Genomic DNA, 9,317 nt, shown 5'->3' with positions numbered 1-9,317 from the left:
GATGATTGTAATCCAATAAATTCAAATTGAGGCAACGGTTGGGTAACCAGTATTTGGGAACTATTGTGGTTCTAATACAGCAACCTTTAAGTACCAAGCTAGGAATTTCTGTGGATAGTAAACCTAGAAAATTGCTGTCATAAATTGTCAAAGGTAACAATTCTAGTATCGAGTAATATGGACTTTGGATCTGTGCAGGAATTGAAAGTTTGCTATTCCAATCTTCTTATTAGATAGAAATTTCTTATGATACCTACAAAGGAACCTGTGCGCACTTCAGCTTCTTCGTATGTATAGGGAAAATATAACTGAAGCAGCAGACAACATACAATGGCATCCAAGGACTTATAATTATATAGTTCGAACTATTTCATAATTTATTGACAGACAGCCAGGGCCGGTGAAAGGCTATTTGGCGCCCTAGGCGAGATGTTCTCAGCGCGCCCTTCCGGAGGTTATTCCTAGGTACCAGTACCAGGCAAAAAATAGAAAGTGGCGTTCATAAATACTTTATTGTGTTTTCTTCAAATACATAATGACATAACGACATAACGTGTAGGCGGTGTAGGTATACAAAAACGCATATCCAAAGATATTAGGGTAGGGATATACACATAAAAAATCAAAAATTCATCTTCCTTGCCTTATTTCTCGCGAACTGCTGGACTATCTGTTCTAAATTTACATTCCATTCCTCCTTCGATTCAATTGAGATCATTGCCAAGTCCACGAGCCTATTCTGAGACATTGTTGACCGCAAAAATGTCTTTATCAGCTTTAGCTTGGAGAAACTGCGTTCTCCGCTCGCCACCGACACTGGAAGCGTCATTAAAAAGTACCGGGAAGTTTTTTGGAGCCGCCGACGCGCTGTCGCTGAAAGATGTTGCTTAATTTTGGCGCCCTCTGAAGCTTGGCGCCCCAGGCAGCCGCCTATGTTCGCCTTGTGGTTTAACCGGCCCTGCAGACAGCAATCGTTGATAGGGAATAGCTTCTTTCAGTATTGCATAACTGTTGATTTTTTTTGTTTTAATTTTAGTATACGCTTTATATAAGTATTGCTTATTTATGTAAGGTATGCTTAACTTTTATACTTACCAGTAAACGCTAATATAGCCGTCTCTTACTCAGCCATTAATTTTCTTACTGGTTATACGGCCTAACGGCCTAACTGCTCTCTTAAGTATCTCGAAAGTTTTTACCTTACCTTACGAAAAATGACCACAGAGAAGAAAAAGATTTTAAAAAACCGGTAGAAAGTGTTTTAAGGCGCTCGTGAGCGTTTTTTCCGCCCCCGAGCATTTTTTTCTGCTCCCGAGCGCTTTTTCCGCTCACGAGCACTTTTCCCGAGCGCTCGCGATAAACCGCTCGATCACGTTTAGGAGTGCTCGGAACTGCGCGACGCGCAGCTTCGAGAAAAAAGTAGGTAACCGTTCTATCTTCTATTTAAAAAAATAGTAATTTGTTTTATGCTGCTCCTTTGTTTTTGTATCACTTGCTTTTTTGAATATGTAGCTTTATCAGAAATTGAAAGTAGAGTATTTTTGCTTCTTGCACTTTTTTGCTATCTCCAATAATAAAAGAAATATACGCTTGGACCAATCGCACTGTATGCAGGGTGAGTTTTTTTCTATGTTTAGTATGGAGATCTTGTACACCGTAAGAGATACAAAACCGCTTAAATAGGCAAAGACTTGCAGAATTTTATGTAGATTAAGTTTCCCTTTAGAGCATCTTCTAACTGTACAAATAACGAAGTTATGGTCAAAAAACCGAAAAATTTTCGAAAATGCGCTGCCGTTTAAGCTCAGCTTTCTAGTGCTAAGCAAATACTAAACATTGGAAAAAGTTCACTCTGTATAATATTTAAGCCAACAGAAGAGAATTTAAAATAATTTGAGGAAGACAGAGATTCTTATTTACGCCTCGAGTTACGCTTATACTCGTACTAAGATATTTCGTCGATTAAGCCTGTTACATTTTTTCTAACTCACGTTCCATACATTCATATAAAAAATGCTAATATCTGGCAATAGAAACGCCTCCTTTAGTTGTACCTTGCGCTAATGTTTTGTGCGATCAATGATGTATATCAATCCATGACTAAACTTTCCTCTAAAAATAATGCAAGAATGAAACTCATTCCACCATCAGAATCGTTCCCAGAAGTTCGGCTGTATGCGAAAGTCCATTACCATACAAATAAACGCCATCTACCTCTTTGGAAATAAAAATGTATCTTCTAACAGTTAACAAATATAATTGAACCCATACATAGGACCAATTAAATAATTTTACAGATCAAAGTTTTACTTTCGTAATGCTCATTTCTTAATGTAGTTAATGTTGGAAGATTTCCACTTCTACCTATTTACCTGCAACAACGAAAATTTTTCAGATAGTTCAATTGAATTTATGGGAATTGTAATTAATTTTACCTGAAACCGTCAAGAAAATCTAAATTTCAGGGCAATTTTGACAACAGAAAGTTGATCTTTACCTGACTAGTACTGTAATATTTTTTTATTTCATACTATCTAGTAATCGCCGCTTTCCCAGACCCATTTGAGTCTGGTAAATCGTATTTTACCAGACTGAAAACTTTTACCAGACTGGAAATGTTGCCTAGCAACATCAACTGACATCCATATAAACCTAATATATTAATGTGTCAAACTACTGTCAGATCAAACAAATCAAGTGATCGCCTTTGCTTTCATTTGAATGCGTACAACATTCTAATCAAAAATTGTATGGCATTTTAATAGAAAAAAGAGCAGTATGAAATAAAATGTTTTACATTATTTGTATGTTAAATCAGTTAACGTTACTCGTTTCGAAATTCCTGCCTCAGCTACGCTTCGGCAATAAACATCTCACTCGTTAACGTAAAACTTGATTTACCATACTCATATGTAAATAACTATGCCTGACTCCCATTACAGTCCTAGTACATGCAAAATAACAATTAGATCGGTCATTGAATAAGTTATTCAATCAACGATTGGATAATTATAATGCAGACTATGTGGATATTTTTAAATATTAATATACCTACACAAAGGATAATGGTTTTTTATTACTAACAATTAATGGAATATGTGTGGAAGTAATTATTCCTTTAGTTTTGCGCCAGTCATTACAAGGTTTGCACGCCTTTTCGTATCTTTTTCTTGACTTTGTGGAGAGCGAATATTGCACTACGGCAGCCGCAGCTTCGGCTACATTATAACAACGTCTTGCGTAGGTACTCTTCTTCACTGATACCTGCTTTTGAGCCTAGTTGGCTGTACAGTTGAAAAGTACAAAGCATAAAATGCAAACTGCATTAAAAATGACACTGACTGTTTTAATTATTTTGAAATCTCTATGGAAACAAGTGATTTTAGCATGCGTGATTAGGTATCAAAATTTCTACATATGAATAATTTAATTTGGAAAAGTTATCTACATGTTGCGGTTTCAGGTAAAATTTTATACATAATACGTCATGAAAGTGAGTCCACCTGACTTGGAGGCATTAAAGAGATACTCGGACGCTGCGCGTCCTCGTACTTTTCAATAAACCTCCGCGTCATGTAAACGGCCACTTTCATGACTTATTATGTAAATAACTATTTATATATCGATACGCGTAGGAGGTGTAATTTTGATTAACTATAATAGTATATTAAGATACAAGTGTATAATCAAGTCTTTAAAGCACGCGCAACGAGTTTAAGGGCACGACGCAAAGCGGAGTGCCTTTAACGTTGCAAGTGCTTTAAACAAAGACCAATTATACACGTGTATCTTATAGTATTTTTTATTATACCTGCAGTATAATTTAAAAATAGGAAATACAGTGAAGTCATATTGACGTTATACTCAAATATACATGTCTAATTAAGTGGGCTGGGTGTTCGTAATTTCACGATTGCCATGGAAATGTCACTTGACGTTGCTTATAAAAATCATCGTCTTTGTGAATTAAACGATTTCCGTTGAAAAAGATAATACACCGTCCATTAAATCGATTGTTGTAAAATCTAAACACACATTGGTAGGTGTAAAATCCAAATCCAGTAAACCCTATTATAAAGAATATGAAAAGTTGTTTCCATGGATGAAATAGGAAGTTACGAATAAAGTCTTAAATGCATCCATAATGCTGGCATATATGAAGGAAATGTCAAAGGTATTTAAATCTTCTATATTTTGGTGCATTCATTCAAAACTTTAAAGCAATGATGCGATTAAAAAGTGGAACAGATTTGGAAGCATGCCCTAAATTACGCGCGTTTGTGAAAGCTTCAACCAAAGGATAGGTACAAAAGCCAAAGAAATGTTCTGCATTTACAGAAAGCGACCTAAGATGATTTTTTATTTCATCCAGATGACAGTTTCAAAAGTATCGTTACTTAGCAACTTTAAAGCACGTGTGTTTTAAAGGCCCTTTTTCGCACGCATTTGAGTGTTTAAAACGGAGATTGTGATTCAGGTATAATAAAAAATAAAGTGTCAGTGATATCTAAATGCAAATAGATAACAATCTCTCGGTCTTGATTACTATAATCATGTAACTTTGACCTGCATATGTAAAACTTTTATAAAGAAAATGGAAATTTGGCCCAAATTGAAATAATTAATCAATTAATAATTCAATCAATGACTAATTGTTTTATGATTTTCAATACAGCATACTTACGTTTCATGAAAAACCTTTCTACATCTTTTATTGGCTCTTTGTTCTCCCTTCAGCCCCAAGCAGCTTGGACGATTAGACTGCGAGCGTCTTCTTCTGATATGTTTTGCGTATGATCTTCGTTCCCGTCCCGAATTTCTTCACAGGAAACCGAATTGTAAAATATCAAGAGGCAGGCAATTACGATTAGTAGTGAAGGTTTCATGGTGAATTAGAAACGCAATACTTCCTTCGCGCCAATTGTGTTTCATATACAAAGAACATCAACAGAGGTCAGAAGTGTCAATGACGCAAATGGATTTTTTGAAACTATTTATTATAATTTTTATTTTGGTATATTTATACACGGCGTCTGTGAGAGTTATATTTATTACTAATAAACGGAGTTTTTCAGCTAGCAAGGTTACATTCATCCCGACCTATAATAGATGAGAAGCGCAGTTTACATTTTTGCACGTTCCATTTTTTATTTTTTAAGAAGTTTTAGGATACAGTACGATGGATGAAATCTATTGATGGCTATAATTCAATAAATTCAAATTGAGGCAAAGGTTGAGTAACTAGTATTTGGAAACTATTGATGGAATGCAACAACCTTTAAGTACCTAGGAATTCGTCTGGATGGTACCTAAACCTGGCAAATTGATGTAATAAATTGTCAACGGTAACATTTCTATTATAGTATGGAGTAATATGAACTTTGGATCTATTAGATCTATGCAGGAATTGAAAGTTTGCTTTTCCGATCTTCTTATTAGATACAAGTTTCTTATGATACCTAAGACACCAGCTATGCGCATTTCAGCTTCTTCGTATGCATAGGGAAAATCCACTGCAATATTTTTATGCAACTGAAGCAGCAGACAAGATACAATGTCATCCAAGAAATTACTATAATTAGTTCTGATATGTATTTGGGAAATTGTTATCTCATAGCAGACTTGCACCAGTCGCGTAATGCAAGTCAAAGAGCTCACGCGTTTGTATAATGTAATAGTTTTGCAATAAATGTATTTCAGTATCCTTCCGTTATATGTGTATATATCCAGGATATCTAAATACAAAACAGTGGCGACGAGTGTCTTGATTAGTGATTGGAACAGTGGAAAATTGTGAATTAAAATGGCATTAAATCCGGTTAAAGTTGAAAACGTGCACGGCAATTTACACGAATTTGACCCAAACGTTCATCAATGGGACCTTTTTGTGCGTAAAATGAAACAATATTATTCTGCCAATAATATCGATAAGGCCGATAAACAACGTGCTTTATTTTTAAATGCGTTAAGTGATAACGCGTTTTCTTTAATGTTGGATCTTTGCATGCCGGATAAACCGGAAGAAAAAGATTTCGATAGTTTAGTGGAGTTATTCAATAACCATTTTAATCCAAAACGTGCAATATTCGCGGAAAAGGAACAATTTTACGGGGCGCGTAAGGAAAAACATGAATTGTGTAGTGATTGGGCAGCGCGTGTTCGTAGATTAGCAACGTATTGTAACTTCGGTCATTCTTTAAACATGATTTTACGTGATAAATTTATTATCGGTTATAATGACGGGAAAATTAAAGACAAATTGTTTCTAAGCGAGGAAAGTGTTACGTTTCAAGAAGCGGAGAAACAGGCGAAGACGTACGAAACACTAGAAGCCACTAGATCACATCAAATAGCCAATGATCAAGCGGATTTTTTCTACCGACGTGTCAATAACCAAAACCCCGGAGCAGCATCAACTTCTCGAAAAAGTGAGACGGCCGTAAAACCAGAGCCTTTGGACGTACATCTGGTAGGGAAAGGTAAACGTTTCAACAACCAGCAAGGTAAGAAGTCTAAATTTAGTAATTGGGACAAAGACGTAAACACTAAGTGTAGAGTATGTGGGAAAAATTCACATGCATCTACAGCGTGTAATTACAAAAACTATCATTGCCACAAATGTGGTAGAAAAGGACACTTACAGAGTGTTTGCGCCAACAAAAACATTCAACCACGGAAAACCGCAAACTCTCATTTTGTGGACGTAGACGATGACCTGGACACATTGTACAGTTTAGACATTAACAATCAATTTTTGTTACCCATTCGCACTATTAAAGACACAGAGAGTGGCGAACCAATTTTAGTTGATGCGTGTTTAAATAATGTGTATTTGCAATTTGAACTGGATACGGGTTCCGCGGTATCTGCAATGAACGAGTTTTTATTTGATACACTTTTTCCAGACGAAATTTTGGAAAGAACGAAAATTAAATTAAAAGGTTACAGTGGTGAAATTATTACCTACTCCACTAGGTGTCGCGTCAATGACAATCACATGCTCAAACAATAGGCATCCAATAAATATTTTTGTAATTAAGTATGGTGGACCACCAATTTTGGGACGTGATTGGTTTTGTAAAAATCAGCAAAATTTTAAAGTAATTAATAATGTGAACCTGTTTGGCGGCGACGTGGAGAAACTAATTTATAAATACCCTCAAGTATTTAATAATAAATTAGGCACTTTTACGGAAGCAGTGGTCGATTTAAAACTTAAAATAGGGACTGAACCCAAATTTTTTAAACCCCGTCCACTTCCCTTCTCGTTAAAAGAAAAGGTGGAACGCGAAATTAATAGGCTAGTGTCTGAAAACGTCCTATCTCCAATAGTCATGAGCGAATGGGGAACACCTATCGTCCCGGTATTGAAGAGAGATGGATCTGTCCGAATATGTGGTGATTATAAAATCACACTAAATCCATATTTGAAAAATGTGAGCTACCCTCTACCCAGAATCGAGGACTTATTTTCCAAATTAGCGGGTGGTAAATATTTTACCAAAATTGATTTAAGTTCGGCTTATCAACAAATTTTATTAAGCGAACAGGCCAAATTGTTATCAACCATAAGTACACACTTGGGTTTATTTGCGTATAACCGAATGCCGTATGGAATTAAAACAGCTCCATCCATTTTTCAATTAATAATGGAGAAAGTTTTAATTGGGTTGGAAGGCGTTACGTGTTTCCTTGACGATATCTTAATCGCGGGAAGAAATAAGGAAGAACATCTTCTTAGAATAGATTTGGTGCTTAATAAATTAGAGAAGTATGGATTAACAGTGCGAAGAGAAAAATGCAATTTTTTTCAAAAATCTGTTAATTACTTAGGGTTTGTAATAGATGAAGAAGGGCTCAGACCTTCTACTGAAAAGGTAGATGCATTACTAAAAGCTATACCTCCTAGAAATAAATCGGAATTAAAGTCAGTATTAGGAATGTTTAATTATTATCGTGCTTTTATTCCAAATTTTGCCAGTATGTGTGAACCACTTTATAGGTTGTTAAAAGACGAAAGTTCTTGGATTTGGAATAAAACCTGCGATCAAGCATTTGAGACTTTGAAGAAAACGATATCTTCTAAACATGTATTAGCACACTACGACTCTGCAGTTCCTGTAAAGTTGACAGTGGACGCTTCTTCAACCGCAGTGGGTGCAATTTTGACACACCGATACGAAAATGGAAAAGAAAGGCCAATAGCTTTTGCGTCTAAAATTTTGACAACCACTCAGAGGGCTTATTCTCAAATAGATAAAGAAGCTTATAGCATAATTTTTGGTGTATCAAAATTTACGCAGTACCTGTATGGTCGTCATTTTGTATTAGTCACCGATCATAAACCTCTTTTGTCGATTTTTGGGCCAAAGAAAGGTATTCCGATAATGGCAGCAAACCGTTTACAACGATATGCTGTATTTTTGTCAGCGTTTGATTACACCATTGAATACGTTAAATCGGATAAAAATGTAGCAGATTGTTTATCTAGATTGATTGAAGACAATCAAACCGAGATGAAAAATTACTTGGACGACGACGACGAAAACTTTACCTACTTAAATTTAATAGAAAAACAAGATATTTTTCGGCTTGATAAGAAAGTTATTCAAGAGGAAACTAGGAACGACGAAATATTGCGAAAGGTATTCGAATTTGCGTCACAAGGTTGGCCAAGTGACTGCAAAGAAGAGGAACTGAAACCTTATTATATTAGGCGAGACCAAATTACAATAGAAGATAACCTATTGATGTGGGGACATCGGTTAATCATACCATCACGTTGCAGGAAAGAAGTTTTTCGACACACATGGGAATAGTTAAGAGTAAATCATTAACTAGATCATTTGTATGGTGGCCTTCGTGCGATAAAAACGTCGAAGAATTTTGCAAAAATTGTTTAGCTTGCTCTAAACACAGAAACAGTCCGCCGAAAGCTGAAGTGATTGAGTGGCCAAAAACTGAACAGCCGTGGGAAAGGGTGCATATTGATTTTTTTGGTCCACTGCATAATAAAATGTTCATGATTGTGGTAGATTCCCATTCGAAGTGGATAGAAGTTGTTTATATGAAGAACATTACTTCGGAAAATACAGTAGATAAGCTACGAGAAATATTTAGTCGGTGGGGATTGCCAAAGATCGTAGTAACTGATAACGGACGTTCATTCGTGTCGGAATGTTTCAAGCATTTTCTATATATGAATGGAATTCAGCATATTACACCACCACCATATCATCCTGCCACAAATGGGTTAGCAGAGGTTTCGGTACGTACTGTAAAAACTCATATATTAAGGGCCATGGAAGAAAGGAATT

At 35.8% G+C, this 9,317-nt stretch overlaps 1 long non-coding RNA gene across 1 annotated transcript; it reads right to left on the bottom strand.

The window, feature by feature from the left end:
• Positions 1-2,240: 2,240 nt before the first annotated feature.
• Positions 2,241-4,923, bottom strand: LOC116168931. Its single transcript, XR_004144877.1, has 2 exons — positions 4,685-4,923; positions 2,241-2,372 (listed from the first exon to the last, which is right to left on the bottom strand). It is a non-coding gene; the product is annotated as an uncharacterized LOC116168931 (long non-coding RNA).
• Between the last annotated feature and the right edge of the window lie 4,394 nt (positions 4,924-9,317).

This window comes from Photinus pyralis, unplaced genomic scaffold, assembly GCF_008802855.1.
Source record: "Photinus pyralis isolate 1611_PpyrPB1 unplaced genomic scaffold, Ppyr1.3 Ppyr1.4_LG4, whole genome shotgun sequence".
Taxonomy (NCBI): Eukaryota; Metazoa; Arthropoda; class Insecta; order Coleoptera; family Lampyridae; genus Photinus; species Photinus pyralis.
The sequence above is the reverse complement of the archived record's forward strand: the minus strand, read 5'-3'. Positions and strand labels throughout refer to the sequence as shown.